Source organism: Rhinolophus sinicus, linkage group LG01, assembly GCF_036562045.2.
Source record: "Rhinolophus sinicus isolate RSC01 linkage group LG01, ASM3656204v1, whole genome shotgun sequence".
Classification (NCBI taxonomy): Eukaryota; Metazoa; Chordata; class Mammalia; order Chiroptera; family Rhinolophidae; genus Rhinolophus; species Rhinolophus sinicus.
In genome coordinates, this window is record NC_133751.1 from 14,098,092 (window position 1) to 14,116,392 (window position 18,301).

Here is an 18,301-nt window from a genome sequence, read left to right on the forward strand (position 1 = left end):
ATTATCTATTTCCCCCATTATTTTTCCTTCCTGATTTTCATTGTGCAGTCTTCCTTCAATTGCTTGGTTTTTGCTATCATTCTTATCATTTAAAATATTTAGCATTGAAAAATATTTCTTATAGTCAACTTTAATTAATCTGTTTGCAATATGCCACGTGAGTCCACAAATAGAATAAAAAATTCAAGAGGTTGAATTATACTGATTGAGAGAGATTTCCTTCTAACATTCATTCTGTAGATAAAAGGAAATTATTTAAGCCCACTTTTGAAAATAGGAGATATCAAACTCTTGCAAAACAATGTTTTTGTCAGCTAATTGTAAGTGAATGAGGAACATATGGATTAAGTTTCCATCAAAAACACACACATTTATAAATTCAACAAAATTTGTCTGGCAAAAGTACTGTTTTTTTATTTTGCCAATATTAAAGTATTTGAAAACAATTTGAGTGTTTTTCTCAAGCATAAAAAGTCACAGGCTATTTATTATTTTACAAACTCAAACAAAAAAGGAAATTATAAAGTGACTTCTACAGAAATAATTACGTAAATAGGGTTGTAATCTTCATAGCCCCGTGGATTATTTCAAATCTAATTCCTTGAAGGGAAAGCACATCATGTTCTGAAAACTAGAAGCGTGTTGGAAAAGTCAGGAAAATATTAAGACTCCAAGACATGAAACTATGCTGCTTATTCATAAATATAAAAAAGGCAGATTTTCTTTCAAATTATTTAAAATTATATTTCATAGTAATGTGAATCAGCATTTATTGACTGAATATAAGAAAATAAAATGTATTGTTTATTGTTGGTTTCAAAGAGTAATTACCCAATTTGACTTTAGGTCTTATAAAATTCAACAAAATTCTATTTTAACTTGATTGGAACTAGTGATAAAAATATAAGGTGATCCTATTAGTCAAGACTTTATGGTTTAATTGTAGAAAGCCAATTTAACCTAGCTTAGAGAAAAATATTTAAAAATGTTTTTAAAAGAAAAGAAGTGTGTTGGATTACATCAGCCCAGGTCACGGGCTGATTTTTGTCATGGCAGTGTCCAGGGGCTCACTTCCTGGGCCTTATTTCCCCTGTGTGTGTTGGCCTTTTTCTCAGGCAGTATTTCACAAAATGGCTGTGAAAAGCTCCAACTCTTAGGTTCCCATCATAAGATCATCAGAGGAAAACGAACACCTCTTCTGCGACAGTTCTAGCAAAGAGCCTAAGATAGTGCAATGCTGTCATGTGATGTGTTTATCTCTTCAGACATGCTTCAGTCATCAGTGAAATCATAGCCACCTCTGGAAGAAGGAGCAGGATCAGAACCATCCAAACGAGATAGACTGAGGGTGGAGGCATTGGTTTCTCAGTAAATAGGGTTTATATCCCAAAAGAAATGAGAAGGGATACTGCACAGAGATCTGCAGTGACTCACAGGGAGGAGTATTTGATTTTCTTCCAGTGCTACCTACATCGTTGGCATTTTTCACTATCCTAATGCACTGTACTATATCAGCTGTTCTTCTGAAATATGATAAAGAGGAATGATTTCATGTTCCTTGTCTGCTTAATTGCATTTTCCTTCAAAATGTCCTAGAGTGTTTAAATAAAACAGGGCTAGAAGAAGTGGACTCTTCACTGTTGGAATATTTTCTTAGATCCTTTTTGTTTTCCTTTAAGATTGATTAGTATTCTCTTCTCTCTTCTCTCCCCATCAATCTGTAGTGAGGCTGGAGTAGAAAGCTTGGCCCTGAGCCTCCTGCCTCAGAAAATTCAGGTCTGGGACTGACAGGCAGAGACATCAAAGAAGGAAGATACGAACATGGTGACTGATGCCAGTTTTACTTAGGCTTGAAGAGAAACCTCTCCATGAATTTCTTTTCTGAACTATTCTTATAATATGAGTGATAAGATTCTCACAGCCAAGATCAGCCAGATGGGGTCAGCACGTGGGGAAAGGAGCCCAGGAAATAATCTGATCAGCCTTTAACATCTGTGAAATGAGTGGTAGAATCTCCAGCTACGCAATAAGATAAAAAAGAAAAATGACTGCATAGGATTTGGGACACAGCCCTGGTTAGTGGTAAAGTCTATTAGCTGTGTTTATCTTCCCCCACCACTTCTGTAATCAAAACAGGGCTGGTTGACGATTCTGAGATTATATTTGTCATTTTGTATCTTCTTTGATGACAGAAAGACTAGTCATAGAAGTTATCCTCTATGTGGTTTCACAAAGAAAAGAAGATCTCCATGGAATGAACTCTATATTTAGGGAGAGAGAGACAGAGAGAGAAAGATAGGAGGAGGAAGAGGAGGAGGAGGAGGGGAGGAGGAGGAGGAGAGAGAGAGAGAGAGAGAGAGAGAGAGAGAGAGGGCGGGAGGGAGGGAGGGAGGGAGGGAGGGAGAGAGAGAGAGAGGAGGAAGGAAGAGAAAAAAGGAAGATCGGGGTATATATTAACCATTCAATTTGCTTTGTGGCTTCTTAAACAACTTCAAAAAGAACAGCTTCCATGGAAGGAGAGAAATTAGGGATGATTAAAAAATAAATTGAAATCTAAATATTGTTTTCAGATATTTTTGTTATATTTTAAAAATTATATTTGCGTAATATTCAGTAATTTCATCTTTTGTGCTGATATTACACCCCAATTTAATGAACGAGGCAAACAATGTCTTTGTTAGTGATACTTAATCCAAATATCCTGTTTATGTTTTCATTTGGGCCTCATAGAGTTAAGCAGTATTTCTGTAAGTACTATTTTATTTTATAAGTGACTCAGGAGGTATTTACTTTGCTTGAGCAGGTATATCATAGTAATATTTGTTAGTCATTAAATCATCAATTTCATCTTCATTTCATGAAAGTCTTGTTAGTAGAAATATATCAACACTGAAGCACTAAATTACTCAATAGTATAGCATTAATACTTCTTGATTAGTATACAGATATTTATGGGGTAAACAATGACAGTCATATTTGCTAACATTTCTGCAACACTTTTTTTGTGTGATAGTCATTATTCTAAATATTTAAGATGTTTAAACACATTTACGTCTCAAGACAATATAATGAAGTAGTTATTATTATCCACGTTTAACCGGGAAGATAACTGAGCACAAAAAGGTTAGGTAATGGCTGAAGGTCTGGGAATTAAATAAAATCCCACCATTTTCTTTGCTATGTTTTATTTTTTAAAGCTGTTTTGAATATATATTAAAAGAATGCTTGAGTCTCTGAAATGAAACTTATTATTTAAATAATCTTTGTAATTAATGTATGTTAAGCAATCATATGACATAAAATATACTGAAATTGCTTTACAAATAACTTCTTAAAACTGAGAAAAAATGAGGTACAAAAAATAAATATTAAATATTTTCCAAATGTATACATGACTGTTTGTCAAACTTAGAATTATAACATCATTTGATTAAGAATCTGTAATCACTCAACAGACATTTATTAGGCATTTCCCTTCTGGCTGATTCTTTGTTTTCTCTAAAAGGAAAGGATAGCAGGCAATTAAGAGATAATTCAAAAACACACACATACAGAGTTTAGAATCTATTTTCTATTAAAACAAATCACTCATTATGAAGTTCTATCATTTTTTAGCTTTATTGAGGTATAATTGACAAAACTCTAAGATATTTAAACATCATTGTAATTTGATATTTGTACACATTGTAAAAGGATTCCCACTATCTAGTTAATGAACATATTTTTAATTTGTTTGTTTATTTTTATATTTTTAGTAAGGAACTCTAACAATGTGTGTTTTCTTGAAACTTAACCACTTTACAATAAGTATATAATTCAAATATAATATGTAGTGGGTTTTTTTTAATTTAATATTATTATTTCCATGGACTTTACTTATTATTTATTATTGGAATATGGCTTTCCAAATCATACTCTTCAGAACAAAGTTCCTTCTGGAGCTGAAATAAATTCTCTGGTGCCAAAAGATATGCTCTCACAGCATGTTGCAATGTTCATCTTACTTCCAGATATTCACGTCATCCCTCCTTACACAGAACAGCCCCTAGAGAAGAACCATGTCAAGGATTTGAAAAGCATGTATCCAGGTCTGGTACGTTCTACCAATAGACTAACACAAATTGAAATGGATGCTCCAAACTTCCCTTTCTGCACCAAGGTTTTACAATTCTCTTTGTTTTAACTCCATAGTTAAAGTCTACACTATGCCTACGGTGTTTTCATCCCGTAATTTGTATCATCATTATGTCTGGGATTTGTCATTGTTACCCTCAAAAAGTCTGAGTTTAGCAGCTTAAATGCATCTAGACTTTCATTTTCTGAAATCACTTTTGTCATTTTAATCTGGAAGCTTATTGCATTGTACAAAATATAAAAGAGGCATAACCTACATACTTGGGGAAGACAAAATTAAAGATAGGAGATTAAGCCTGCCTCCGAAACATTTAATTAGTTTACTAAAAGTAATATATTAAAAACATATGAGCATAGAATTAACAGAAATCTGAGTACTGGATTCTAGCCACACTATCTTCTGGGGCATCTCATTTTGGGGGCAAGACAGCTAATATTTTACTGACAAGTTTTCCCTTTTATAAAATGGGAATTATAATCACTATTCACATTGGTATGGAAAAAATTATAAACAATGGAAGAAGGATACCTGCCTTATAATAGGTTCCTAAATGTTCGCTTTCTTCCTTTTTATTTGCATTAGTAGAAAAAAGAAATATTATCCTAAAATAAAAATAATTTAACAAGTATGAAAACTCACTAGAGACACTTGTATAGACTTCCATTTCCTCTATCAATCTAAATGATGCTTTGGCTTTTAATCACAACCACAGTCTTGCAGAACTCATACATATTATTGAAAAATGGGAAGTAGGCAATATGCAGGAAAAGAAAAAAAGAGTTGAAACCCTCAAGTCCACTGTATGTTGAAAGAACTTGAATTTAAAAGAAACATATTCACTGTAACAAAATATAGTTTTGATATGATATGGTCCTATTCATATTAATCACTGATAAAGTATATGGCCTTGATCTGAATGTCAATAATATTCTCAATTTATTGTAGAAGAATCAACACAGATATTGACAAAATTTTGATACATTTTGTGTATATGTTCTTAATCTTTGGATTTACCCTTTAATATTCACAGTCTGCAAAATATTTTTCTGAAAAAACATTATAAAATATGTCTATATATCTTTATAAACATCAATTGTAGAAAATTTAAAGAAAAATTTAAAATATTACTTTGAAGAAATGTTGTTTTAATATTTTCTCAAACATGGAATACTAAATGATGAACAACTCATAATATTTCTATACTGATTATCTATTTAGCCTACATTACTAAATGTATAATTGTATTAAATACATTGTTTTTATACAAATAGTTCTCAGCTGCTTAATAATATGAACTTCTTTAAAAAAATAAATATTTATGTTGAAATATTTTTCCCCTACACTACTGATTTTGTGGGAAAATCTTCAAAAACATTATTAGGCTATGTCTATGCAAAAAGTACTTTGTAGTGAGAATCAAAACTTGCAGATATATCTTGGCAACTACAATATTCAAGGCATACAATTACTTAAGACATTTATTTTGGTATTTAATATCAGAAGAGATAACTAGAACAAAAACAATCTTCTTTCCCACTAATAATATCTATTCAATAACTGAAATTTACAGGCAAATAATTTTCCTCTGCTCAATATAATTGAGAATTTGTGAATCTCTTATGCTCTCTAAAGTGGAAGAAATCCTGAAAACTGATAAGAACCTCTAAAGAGTAGAAATTAATTTAATTATTTTGCTTGTAAAGATGGGAGTGTTCAAGACTGTAAAAAATGTGACATCACTCAGATTTAAGCAGTATCTTTGAAACACAAGTGCTATGTAACGGGTACCTAATGAAGAATGATTAAAAAATAAAATTGATTAGATTGCTGAATCCATATCAACTGTTATAATTTTTCTCCAAAAAGGAGAAAATCAATATGATTAAATTGTTAAAAATTCATTTCTGCATATAAGCATATACTTAATAATAGATTATCTGCTGAATACTTTACTCCTTCTGGTTTTAGCTAAAAAATAATTAATAATTTGTACAAGTTGCTATTTACAACCCAACCCCTATGAAGATTTCATAAGTTGCCATATTGAGTCAAGTTAATGGCTTGCATAACCAAATGTTTTGTTTCTGAATGACACCAAAGGACATTTTAATTAAGATGGGGAACAAAATTGGCTATATCGCTTATCCCTGGAGAACCCTGTTTATATTCTTTCATCCAAATATGAATTCTCTCTTTAGTTTACAATTTCTTAAGCTAGTTACATAATTATGTAAAATATTTTTCATAACCTTGTGATTTTTCTGTAAAAAATACTTATGTATGCACACACACACACACACACACACACAGACACACACGAGTTTTGACAATTAAGTTCATGAACTTGTTGCAACGATGTTGCTAACTTTTTCTGATATCATTATGAATTTGTACCAACTGGACAAAGAGTTAACTAAGTTTACTATTTAGAAGTGCTTGAAAAAGCTGTTTGAAAGTTAGACAACATGAACTTTCACCAACATTGCATCACAATGCACCAGCTCACACGGCACTGTCTGTGAGGGAGTTTTTAGCCAGTAAACAAATAACTGTATTGGAACACCCTCCCTACTCACCTGATCTGGCCCTCAATGACTTCTTTCTTTACCCGAAGATAAAGGAAATATTGAAAGGAAGACATTTTGATGACATTCAGGACATCATGGATAATATGACGACAGCTCTAAAGGCCATTCCAGAAAAAGTTCCAAAATAGCTTTGAAGCGTGGACTAGGCACTGGTGTCAGTGCATAGCTTCCCGAGGGGAGTACTTTGAAGGTGACCGAAATGATATTCAGCAATGAGGTATGTAGCACTTTTTCTAGGGTGTGTTCACAACTTAGTTGTCAGACCTCGTGTATATATATATATATACATACAGGCTGGCTTGAGTTTTGCATGACTGACAATAATTTATATTAGCTTAACTTTTTCTTTTTTTAATTTTAGTTCCTTATTAGAGTTTCAATGGAGATTCTTGTAGCTCAACGGCTATCACACAGCAATTCCTACTAATTGAAAAGAAAAAAAGTTTGATTCTGTCTGAGTTCATTCAGGCTGCTATAACAAAACACCACAAACTGGGTAGCTTAGAAGCAACAGCAATTTAGTTGTGGAGGCTGGAAGTATGAGAAAATGATGCCAGCATGGTTAGGTGAGGGCTAAGCAGCTCTGTGGGAACCTTTTATAAGAGCATTAATCTCATTCATGGGGGCTCCACCCTCGTGACCTAATCACCTTCTGAAGGGTCTACCTCCTCACACCATCTTGGCCAAATGCATTAGGATTCCAGTATGTGAATTCTGGGGAGACACAACCATTCAGACTACAGTAGATAAATAGAGAGAGACACATAACTTTTTATATAGATGACAAGGGTGGGAAGAAGGAACTGACTCTTGAATGATGTGTTTAAGGATGAGTAGGGGATTGACCAGATAAATAAGGGTAGTAAAATCCAGCTGGAAAAAGCAATTTGAACAATGTCACAGAATCCAAGGTAGGCCCAGGAAAGCACTTTTTTTTTTTTTTTTTTTTTAAGTGATTAGAATATAAGGATGTGTAACTGGAAATGTAAGCTAGATAATAAAGTTATTCAAATACTATATTTGCCAGTGTTGTTCAAACTTTTAAAATTGAGAATTGCATTTTAGTTTGTAACCCAGGATTCACATACATATGGCTATCTCTTTAGAGACATGCAGACTTTGCTTTGCATGCTCATTATGATTCTATGGGTCAGAATTCTGAGACAGGCCTCACTGGGCTAAAATCTAACCCCATCACTGGGTACTGGCGGTACTCTCTGGAAGTCCTGGAGGGTGAGGGAGAATCTCTTTCCTTGTCTTTTCCAGGTTCTAGAGACCACCTGCATTCCTTGGCTTATGGCACCTGCTTCCATCTTCAGAGTCATCAGTGGTGGTTCAAGCCCTTTTCATACTACTATCTCTCTGGTTCTGTGATGAAAGAAAACTAGGAAAGGTTTTGTGCTTATAAAGGCTCATATGATTAGATTGAGCCCATATAGATAATAAAATGCCTATCTTAGGTGTCTTATCCTTAATCACACCTGCAAAGTGCCTTTAGTCATGTAAGGTAATCTATTGATAAATTTTGGGAACTAGAACATGGCCATCAGTGGGGGGAAGGTCATTCAATCATTATTCAATCTAATACGGTCCTCATTCTGGTACTCTAAACTTCACATCAGTCCTACATGCAAACGTCATTCACTGAACCAAAGTTCCTCAAAAGTCTCACTCATTAACATATATATTAAGTGTCCAAAAATCTCATCTAAATCTCATCAGCTCAAAAGTCCCAAAATATCATCATCTAAATGATCCAATTTAGCTATGGGTGAGACTCTGGGAATAATCTATCCTGGGACCCATTTTTTTCCCTTTTGTGAAGTTGTGAAAGTAAAAAAACCAAAAATCCCCAAAGCATATCATTTGTTCCTGAAATACAATGGTGGGACAGTCCTAGGATAACAGGTATAGTCCTTCTCAGTTTCCAGCTCCTGCTAGGCTCCTGGCTTCCTCCTCTGAATCATTCTTCCCTTTCCATGAAATATGACAGGTGTTTGCAGCTGAAGAGTTTTATCTGCTTGTTTCCTGCCAGTAGAATTTTATGGGTCCAACAGCTTCATACTTTATCGCTTTTACTCTGAACTGGCAGTGTTTCTTGTAGTATAAAATTTTCAAGGAACTTGTGGATCTCCCACATATGTCCCAGACATGTACTCCATTAGGTAAGAGACTCTTCCAGAGATATTTCTTAGATAGTTAGTTCTCTATTTTGGCTTCTGTTGAGATATCTGAGGGACAACACTCTTAAGTTTCCTAGATGTTCTCTGGAGTGATTGAGAGGATCTGAGTGTCCCACTCTCAGTTCATAGAGCTCTCCGTGTGACTGAGTATTCTCACCTTTTGATCCTTTCGAAGTATTGGAAAAAGGTTGTTACAACCACACCCTCAGCTTTTTCTTTATATCATACATTCCTGACAGTGTAGCTCTTAATTTCAACAACTTTTGCAATCTGGAAACGCTGAGAATTTCCCAAATCCTCCTCTTAGTTTCTTTTTGTTTAATATTCTTCTTTCAATTTATCTCCTTCTCCTTGCATTTTACTAAAAGCAGCAAAAAGAAACAAGGCTGCTTATTCATCCCTTTGCTCGGCAGTCTCCTCAGCTAAATATTCAATTTCATCACTTACAAGTTTGGCTTTTTACACAGCTGCAGGAGACTATTCTGCTAAGATTTCTGTCCCTACTTAATAAGGAACACCTTTCCTCTAGTTTTTGGTAATGTGTTGCTTGTTTCCTTCTGAACCCTCACCAACAACATCAATTATGTCCATAGTTCTATTAGCAGTTTGTTTGCAATGATTTAGGTATTTTTCTAAGGCAAGCTATGTTTTCTCTACCATGCTCTTCCCTTCCTTCTGAGTTTACTAGCAGAACCACTAACATTCACATTTCTACTAACAGCATGTTCAAAGCAACCTAGGGTTTTGGAACATGTGCCTCAAAATGGGTTTGGCCTTAGTTACTGCCAATCCAAAGCCACTCTGAAGTCTTACTAGATATTTGTTAAAGCACCATCTCTCTGTTGTTGCCAAAAATAATTCCCACATTTGTAGTGGCTTTAAAATATATTATACAAACATACTCTCTGACAGCCAGCAACATGCTCTTTGTAGTAATGCTTCCTATATAGAATGAAGGCTCTCTTTTTCCCTTAAGTTTCAGCTGATGCCACCTTCTTCTAAGGAATAGACACAACTGTGATTTTTCTCTCCTCAAAATTTATGTTTTGCTCATAGACTGCTGTGGGGACAGAGTCCCAGAGAGCAGTTTCCAGGCTCTTGACCTCACGTGGATAGGTGCAGGCTCAGGTAGTACATGGCCATCAGCTGTAACCAGTTAGCTATTGACAACTGATACAGCTGCCGTGGCTGAGCTAGCAAAGGCGGATTGCAGTTAGCAAGGGGTTTGTTGGTTGGCAGAGAAGTGGAAGGCGGATTACGGCTAGCAAGTGGGGTTAGCAAGCATGGATGGCAGATTGTGGATCATGTGGATCCTACTTTCTGTGTCTTGCCCAGCCCCAGCGAGAGTGGGGTGCAGGAAGACCCCTTGTTGGGGTACTGGCAGATGTTTGCTTTTGTGTCTCGACCAGCTGCCATCAAGAATATAGTGGTATGACGCCCCTATCTATGGCTCTGTTGGTGTTTCTTTTCGGCCTCACCGTATCCTGTGTTCTTGTGTGGGGAGCGGGAGCAGAGACCCCACATGACAACTGCACATTATTCAACACTACTTACTGTGTGTTCTAGTGTTTCATTATTTATCTTCACAATAAATGTCAACTTATCTTAAGACTACAATGAGCTATTTGAAGACAGGAACTTCTGGCATTCCAGCATTTATTATAATGTTTTTATATGGTAGCCACTTTGATCACATTTGTGAATGATGATGCAAAGCATGATGGATAACAGGATAGTTAAAGAAGGAAAGTTTGGTTCCGGAAGTGAAACTTTTATAAAGCCAAAATATTTTAGTAACATTGAGAGACTATGCATGTTTCATGCAATAACATCATTATTCTGTAATTTATAAGTGTAGCTATCATTTATAAAATGTTTTCATGTATAAATGCTTTTAATATACATCATCTCATTTGCTCTTCATACTTAAAAATACTCCTACATAAAAGAACAAAACAGAGTCACTTTAGATTCCACATGTGTTTGCCGACTTACGTAAGTTCAAGGAAGATGTTAGTAGCCAAACTGAAGCACAAACCCAAGACATATGATTCTAAAACCTGTGTTTTTCCCACTAGGCTATATATTCTTCTTTCTTGCAGCATTTAGAATAAATTGATAACTGATTCACATGCTATTTGTACAATTACATTGCATTTCTTAAGAAATAAGATGGTACAAGAAGGAATAATTAATTTTAGAAGCCCCATTCTTGCTGTTACAGGTGGAAATATGGTAATATTGTATTTGTCAGAGAGAACAATTATTCTATTTGGAAAAGGGGTAACATCACTAACAGTTAAATCACTAAACCGACAGCACTGACAGTTTAAATTCCTTTTTCTAAACTTTCAGAACATTGTGATAATTTATTATTACAATGCCTTAGGTTGAGTATTTTTTGAAGTTTTTATAAAAGCACATAATTGACAAATCGACCATAGGATGTGCCTAATGGATAGCAAGGGTAGTCCCAACACTTAGAAAGAAGTTGTGGTATTGAAAATTAAATTGGGGAAAATCAGTTATTAAATGGGTGACTAAGGCATCTTGGTTCATGTGCTTCATCATTACTTGAGAAGTGGCAGAGGGAAAAGGTTGACATTAAAGCGTACCAATCAGAATGCATTATCATGAAATGCTGAAAGCTAGGAATCAGAGAGGAAATAATTGATAATACCCATCCAAATACTTTATGTGCTTTAGAGAAACTCCCAATTTTTTTAACCTCAATAACAGAAGAGTCCTGCTAATGAGATTGAATATATATCAGGGTCTCATTATTTGGCCCTGTGATCAGTTGTAACCATGTGGGTAGTAAATCTCTCTCATGGATTCCATATTCCCCAAATCTTCTGATTAAAATGTAGGTTCCAATATATACTTCCCTTTTAATGAAATGTACTGGGTGGACCTAAGTCACCAATGCCAACCTCTTGAAGTTTTACCTCTTGGTAATTAATACATTCACACTGACTTCTATAAAATAACCTATCGTGAATTTTTTTGCTGAGTCAACTTATTGCCCACAAGGAACCGGAATTGTCTCTGGTTAACTTTTGCAGCTAAGATATTTCTTACAATCACACACAGAAACAAACCGAAGTGATGTGAGAGCTGGAGAACCAGATTCAGAAAATGATCAAGGGATTCCCAAATACTTCTGTTAGATTCTTCCTGGCACCACAAGTCTCTCAATGCTGCCAGCACTGCTGTGCTGAATAATTTCTTAACTGCTCATGGTGTTCTTAACTGCTCTGTGTTCCTCATTCCAGAGTCAAACATCTAGGCAGAAGCCTGTCAGGAGGTGAAGAGAGTATCTCAAAAGTAGGAAGTCTGTTTGGATGCTAAGCAGCCAAAAAATGACAATTGTCCATGAAACAAACGTAGAGCTTCTGCTATAGAGTGAGGGCAACTCTCAAGTGTCTGGACTTTTCTGAAAGTCTGGGGACCAACATTTTTTTCTTTTTTCATAAAACAATTAGTTCCCAGTGATGGGAAGGCTTTAAATATTATGTAGTCTGATACTTCTCCAGGCTTTCATTGAATATAGCAGGGTAATAACGACAAAGAATTTTCCTGAGATAGGCCATCTTATTTTATTTTTTTTGGGAGGTGATTGTCTAACAGATCCCTTTATGAGAAACATATTTCTGGTATTGAGTTCTTATCCTTTAGTACTTCTTTTACCTGTTAGCGTTACAGAGGAAATAGATCCAATTATTCTAAACATACTCATTTCTTCTAAATTAAATATATGTGTGACTTTTTATCATTTTTCCAATTTAATTAGTCCAAGTTTGCTTAACAATTCTTCATATGACAGAGTCTTGACTTCTGCTTTTCCCTTTGGCACTCACACACACTCACACACACACACACACTCACTACCACAGGCACAGGTTCACACACACATACCACGATCCACACAAACACACCACCACCTACCACACACACACACACACACACACACACACACACGTATGATACTGAGAAATTAAAAATGTAAACTAGATAAGGCCTGGCAAGTGCATGGTGTGGAGGGTCTAGCATTCTATATGTTAGTATGCTGAGATTACTTAGGCTTTTTGGAGGTCATATACACTATTCACTCATATTGAGCTTTCCCCCACATTTGTTTTTAAAATGTTCTCTTGTGAAGTCCTGTGTCTCCTTTCATGGAATGATGTTTTTTATCTTAGTCCGTAATGTGGGTTAAACCTGTGATTTAGATTTTCAGCTTGGGTAATGGGCATGATTATTGGACCTGCAAACCAGCTTGGAGGCATTCTTTGCCCAAATGCTGTCATCCATAATTATGTTAAGCATACAATCCGGGGACATCCTTTAAAATCTCTATCGGATGATATTATGAAAGAATCTGATGGATACATATTGGAAACCAGATCCGTAATATTTGTGCAGGTGCTCTCAGCTAGTGGAGAGATCTCAGTATTCCTGAAAGGAGTTAAAATATATACGTTTCTTTCACACCCTAGTGGTCAGAGAACCTCCCTCAGAATCTGCATGATTTATTTGATATGAGAAATGGCACGGTTCTAGGTCTTTTTCTATTCAAATTCATTCATTCATGCTAAATCCTATCCCAAAGTCAATATTTTGTGGTTAGGAATAGGGTCATTTTGTCACCAAATTAAAATTTCTTTATCAAATACCAAACAGGAATGATGATTTTCTCTTAATTTAGGGGCAGGGAGATACTGTAAATAAAACAGAATTAAATTTGTGCATTTACTCTACCTCTAAAAGGAAATACTCTTATTTTTTGAAACCAGAGGACCTGTCATTCTATCTGTTTTATCCTGCTTTTGATAAAGACATAGTCCTCTACAGAGAAATATTTCTCTAGACTATAAAACTATTAAGTGTGATGATAAATGGCAATTGATACTCAGGTTTGGGATTGGAGATATTAGGGAATGCTGGGGACTGTGGTAAACAGAACAGTACTGTTTTTTGTTTTTTTTTTCTTGTTGGAGAGCCATTACATAGATCGAGCCAATTGTTGTCATGCAGGAGTCTAGTGTTGCCAGATCTTTTGATTTTTTTCAGGAGAAGCCAGAAATCTTTTTTTTTTTTTTTACATGAAATTTCCCAGTTTTAAATGTTGGTAACATTTAAAAAAACAGCACAAGAGCCAAATAAAACATATCTATTGGCCAGGTTCAGCTTGCAAGTTGGCAGTTTGCAAACTCTATTCTAGAGACCTGGTGCTGGATCCCAACACCAATAGTAACCTGTTCAGTAATTGTTGTTCCCTGGGGACCTGTGGCTCCTAACATAAATGGAATCTTGATACACCTTCCCTGGCAGACTGCCCTCATCCATCCAGATTCCAAAGGAGGTCGAGCCTATGAGACTCCCTGAGGGGCTCTCGCCACATCACTTTATTAACTTTCCCACCAGACCATGAATTCCTTAAGAGCAGGCAAAGTCTTTGTCATAAGCAAAGTGTATGGTAACTGAGGCCTGTGAATTGCCTCAGTTAATTGCCATGAATAAGCCTCACTTTACCAACAATTCTATAATAGCATCTTCAACATTTCTTTCCTCATGGTCTAAGAAAGGACCCTCTCATAACATTTACTTACTTTTTTTTTTTTTCAATTGATGAGAATGGGGAACTTTTCTATTTTCTTAAGAAGTTAAACATACAATTACTTTATGACTCAGTAATCCACTCATGGTATTTACCCAGGAGAAATTAAGACAGAAAGCCTCTGTAATGATTATGATTATTATTATGATTATTATTAACTATTATTATATTGACGTAAAGAGTGAGAGATAATTTTTGGCCTTTTGGCCAACCAGTTCTTCTGACTAACTCTGAGACGAATGAATTCTTTTCTGTCAAAGGCGTAACATAGTGGAAAACAGAAATAAATTGATAAGATGTTTCAAGATCAGTTAATAGTTAGTGAGTATTTACTAAGTGCCCTAAAACTAAAGATGCAGAAGCAAGCCTTCATGATGTGAGGAACAAGTGTCTGATCAAAAAGCCGTGATGAATAAAGAATGAGTGTTTGTCAAAATTGACAAGAGATGTCCACATAAAGGTCCCAGGACCCGATCCTCTGGGGTGGAAGGGCGTGTGAGCCCTCTCCGAAGTTGCATCCTGGGGCTGAGGCCACTGTCAAAGTGTCACAGCTGTGCCTCACTGGATCTCCTTTGAGGGTGCTTGAGAGACAGGCCAGAATGTGCACCCCTGTAATTCCCAGATTCTCAAATCTCCCGCTTCATGTCACTTTTTTAAATCCAGTGAGGACCTTGGACCAATATGCATTTTAAACTAACATTGAGAGAGGAAACTTAATGAATGCTAAAGAGTTACTTACATAGTATAAGCTTTCAGGAATTATAATTTTGGACTGGTGTCATTTCAGGAAAACAATTCTCAAGTTACTGTAATAGTAATAGCTGCTATTTATAAAGTGGGGCTATATATGTTAGCTATTATTCATGTGTTATTTTGTTGAATCCTCACACACACACAAAAAAGATCCAGGGATGATTATATGTGTTGGATGCTTTATATGTGTTACTATTTTACTATATATATATATATATATATATATATATATATATATATATATATATATATATATATATATATAAACAGGTATTATTATTTTCCTTAACATTTGGGGAAAATAGAACTTAAAGAGGTTTTTTAAATATTTTACTTAAATTTACCTTCCTGGTTAAGTGACCAGGCCTGGATTTGAACCTTACCCTCATGAAAAGTCATGAGTTTTCCGTCACAGTAGAAGGTCTCTTGTTGAAAATCTATAACAGTTTATAACAGTGGTTACTATTTGAGGAGCATTTCACCAGTCTCCAAATTGCCTCATAAAGTCATGTATAGATTAGGAATAATGTTGGCCACAAGTAACAGAAAAGCCTAACAGTGGATTCAACCATATTGTAATTTGGTTTTTGTCAGAAGCTAATTTGAGACAGAGAGTAACATCAGTTTTCATGGACAGTGTTTCTGAAAACATCACCTTAGGGGATGTGACGAAAGCAGGACTCTGGGTAGAGGGAGAGCTGGGTTGAGGTTTATTTGCAATAAGACCTCAACAGAGTTTGTGGGGAGCTCCAAGATGGATGGCTCTTCCGAGTTACCTTGTGTTGAGAGGAGACACCCAGATCTTTACACCTCAGATAACCAGTCACCAGATACAGGCTTCCCCAGGAAGGGGCCATATCCTCAGTTGATCAGGCATTCTTCAGCTGATATAATTCTGGAAGGGGGTTTGACAGCATCCATCAGCTCATAATCTTTCTAGAAGCTTAGAGAATAAATGCTGCAATCCTGAAAGGAGAGCTAGGCAGCCCAGCACTGCACTCCCCACAAACAAACATCCTGACTGTCTCTCATGTGACAAGAAGACTAGATATTAACAGCTGCCAAGGTTTGGGTTTAGCCATTCAATGATATCAGGACTTCTGCGTGTCTGTTTCTCTTGGTCTTTCTTTACGATTGTAAGATGGCCACTCCAATTCTAGGCATCGAGCTGAGAGTAAGGGAGAAGGGGTTGGTTCTGATAATCATGTTTCCCTTTATCAGGAAAGTGAAAGTCCTTCCCCCAGACTTACCTGTTCAATTCTTATAGTCCAGAATTGGTCTGAAGGCAAGGGACACTGGCAAGTTTAATAGCTCTCTAAAGGACATGTGAGTGTATTAATCGACTTAGATTAATTTTGTGAGGCTGGGAATTTGAGGTCTACTAATAAAGGAGAAGCAGAAAATGGATGTGTTGTAAACAACAACAAAAGGCCCCAGCATTTTCCCACAGGCCGTTTTATTCTTAATTTGTAATCATGTAGATCCCTAAGAAGCATGTGCTTTGCAGCCATACACAGACTATATAAACATTTGGCTGAGGAGAGTGGGGAGATGAGGCTGGAAGAACAAATTGTACTCCCCTTAAATTAGTGCTTATCTCAACGCAATCCTGAGTCTGTAGAATATGATATAAGATGAAGAATCAAGTGAGGACGGAAAAAAATTGAGGATAATCACTGATTATGTGGGAATTCCAATAGGTTAAAAAAAAGAAAAACAAATCTAATTCTATCTAATAAGAACTAAACTGTGCTTTCATTTTTATCAATATCTGCTTGTACCATCAAAAACATTTAGCTTCGTATTAGCTATTTCTCAATGCGGATGTTTATTGGCATTGCTATTGGACAAGCGTACATCTGTGGTAAATTAGTTCAGTAAGGCTTGTAAATGGGGGTCATGGAGTCCTGGTAATTTAGGGCTTCAGGGACTTTGGAAATCATCTAATGCAAACTCATCATTTTACACACAGGAAACTGAGATCAGGAAGAGGCAAGTTGCCTCAAATAAATATAGGTATGAACTTTTGAAAAATCCCTTTTTGTTTTTTCTTCCCCATTAAACAACAGTTATATGTTTTTCTGGTCTTGAACTTCTCTGTGGGCAAATTTGAGCAGAGTATGGTTTTCGCGCGCATACACACACACACACACACACACACACACACACACACACAAGTTGAAACAATTCATTCGTATTCAGGGAAAAGAATTGTAGATAGCTGAAGCAATTATCATAAGATTGAAGTTTACTTCATGAGCCAAAAAAATCAAACATTAGAAGTACCACCTTTAGACAAAGTAATTATTTAAAAATAATACTTGATGATTGTTACTTTATTCACAGAACAATTAACATGTTTCTGAATCAGCAAAATAAAACAGATATTTCAGCAAACATCTATTTAACTTGGTGATGTCCCAACAGCCCAAATCTAAACATAGATTTCAATGGCAAAAGTTTATTTAATGGGAAAACCTATCCAAAGAGAAACATTTGTTTCATCTGTAGTGGGGAAATATCCATCTGCTATTAGGTTGGTACAGAAAGCCAAAAGTTTTGCAAAAATTTCCACTGGCTGGTTGTTGCTTATGATCCAAGTGAAGGAACTGTTTGAAAAAAAAAATCGATGGGGATAGGTCAATCATTTTTTAAAAATGCTACTTTGGCAAAAATTTACATGGGGATTGGGTATCAATAAGTGAGTAACATTTTTCTGTTATTGGATGTGCTACATTGGGGAGTATAAATAGTTCCAGCATGATTGAATTGGCACAGGTGAATAGTGTAATCTAAACAATAAAATCATTTGCAATAGTGACTGTTGTTAGATGGACTCTTAAGATGTGTGATGCTTTTTCAGATTCATTTTTAGCTTATATTAATTAACAAACCACCCAAATTATTACTTTGCTTTTGTAGTCATTGTTTTAAAAATATGTATTCATTCTGATTAAAGTTTACATGATAAAAGTTGACATTTAAGAGGGGACTTTGGAGAAATTGTGGGTTAAACTTGCTC

At 35.5% G+C, this 18,301-nt stretch overlaps 2 long non-coding RNA genes across 4 annotated transcripts in view; both read left to right on the plus strand.

Annotated features, from left to right (window-relative positions):
• LOC141572066 (uncharacterized) overlaps positions 1-5,084 on the plus strand; it is a 55,497-nt gene extending 50,413 nt beyond the window's left edge. Inside the window, exon 5 of the long non-coding RNA XR_012497113.1 lies at positions 4,011-5,084. This is a non-coding gene — a long non-coding RNA (uncharacterized LOC141572066). The remainder of the gene's footprint in view (positions 1-4,010) is intronic.
• Positions 5,085-6,696: 1,612 nt separating this feature from the next.
• Positions 6,697-18,301, plus strand: part of LOC109446497 (uncharacterized) — a 54,824-nt gene continuing 43,219 nt past the window's right edge. For all 3 annotated transcript variants that reach the window (XR_012494119.1, XR_012494121.1, XR_012494120.1), the window contains exon 1: positions 6,697-6,940. This is a non-coding gene — a long non-coding RNA (uncharacterized LOC109446497). The remainder of the gene's footprint in view (positions 6,941-18,301) is intronic.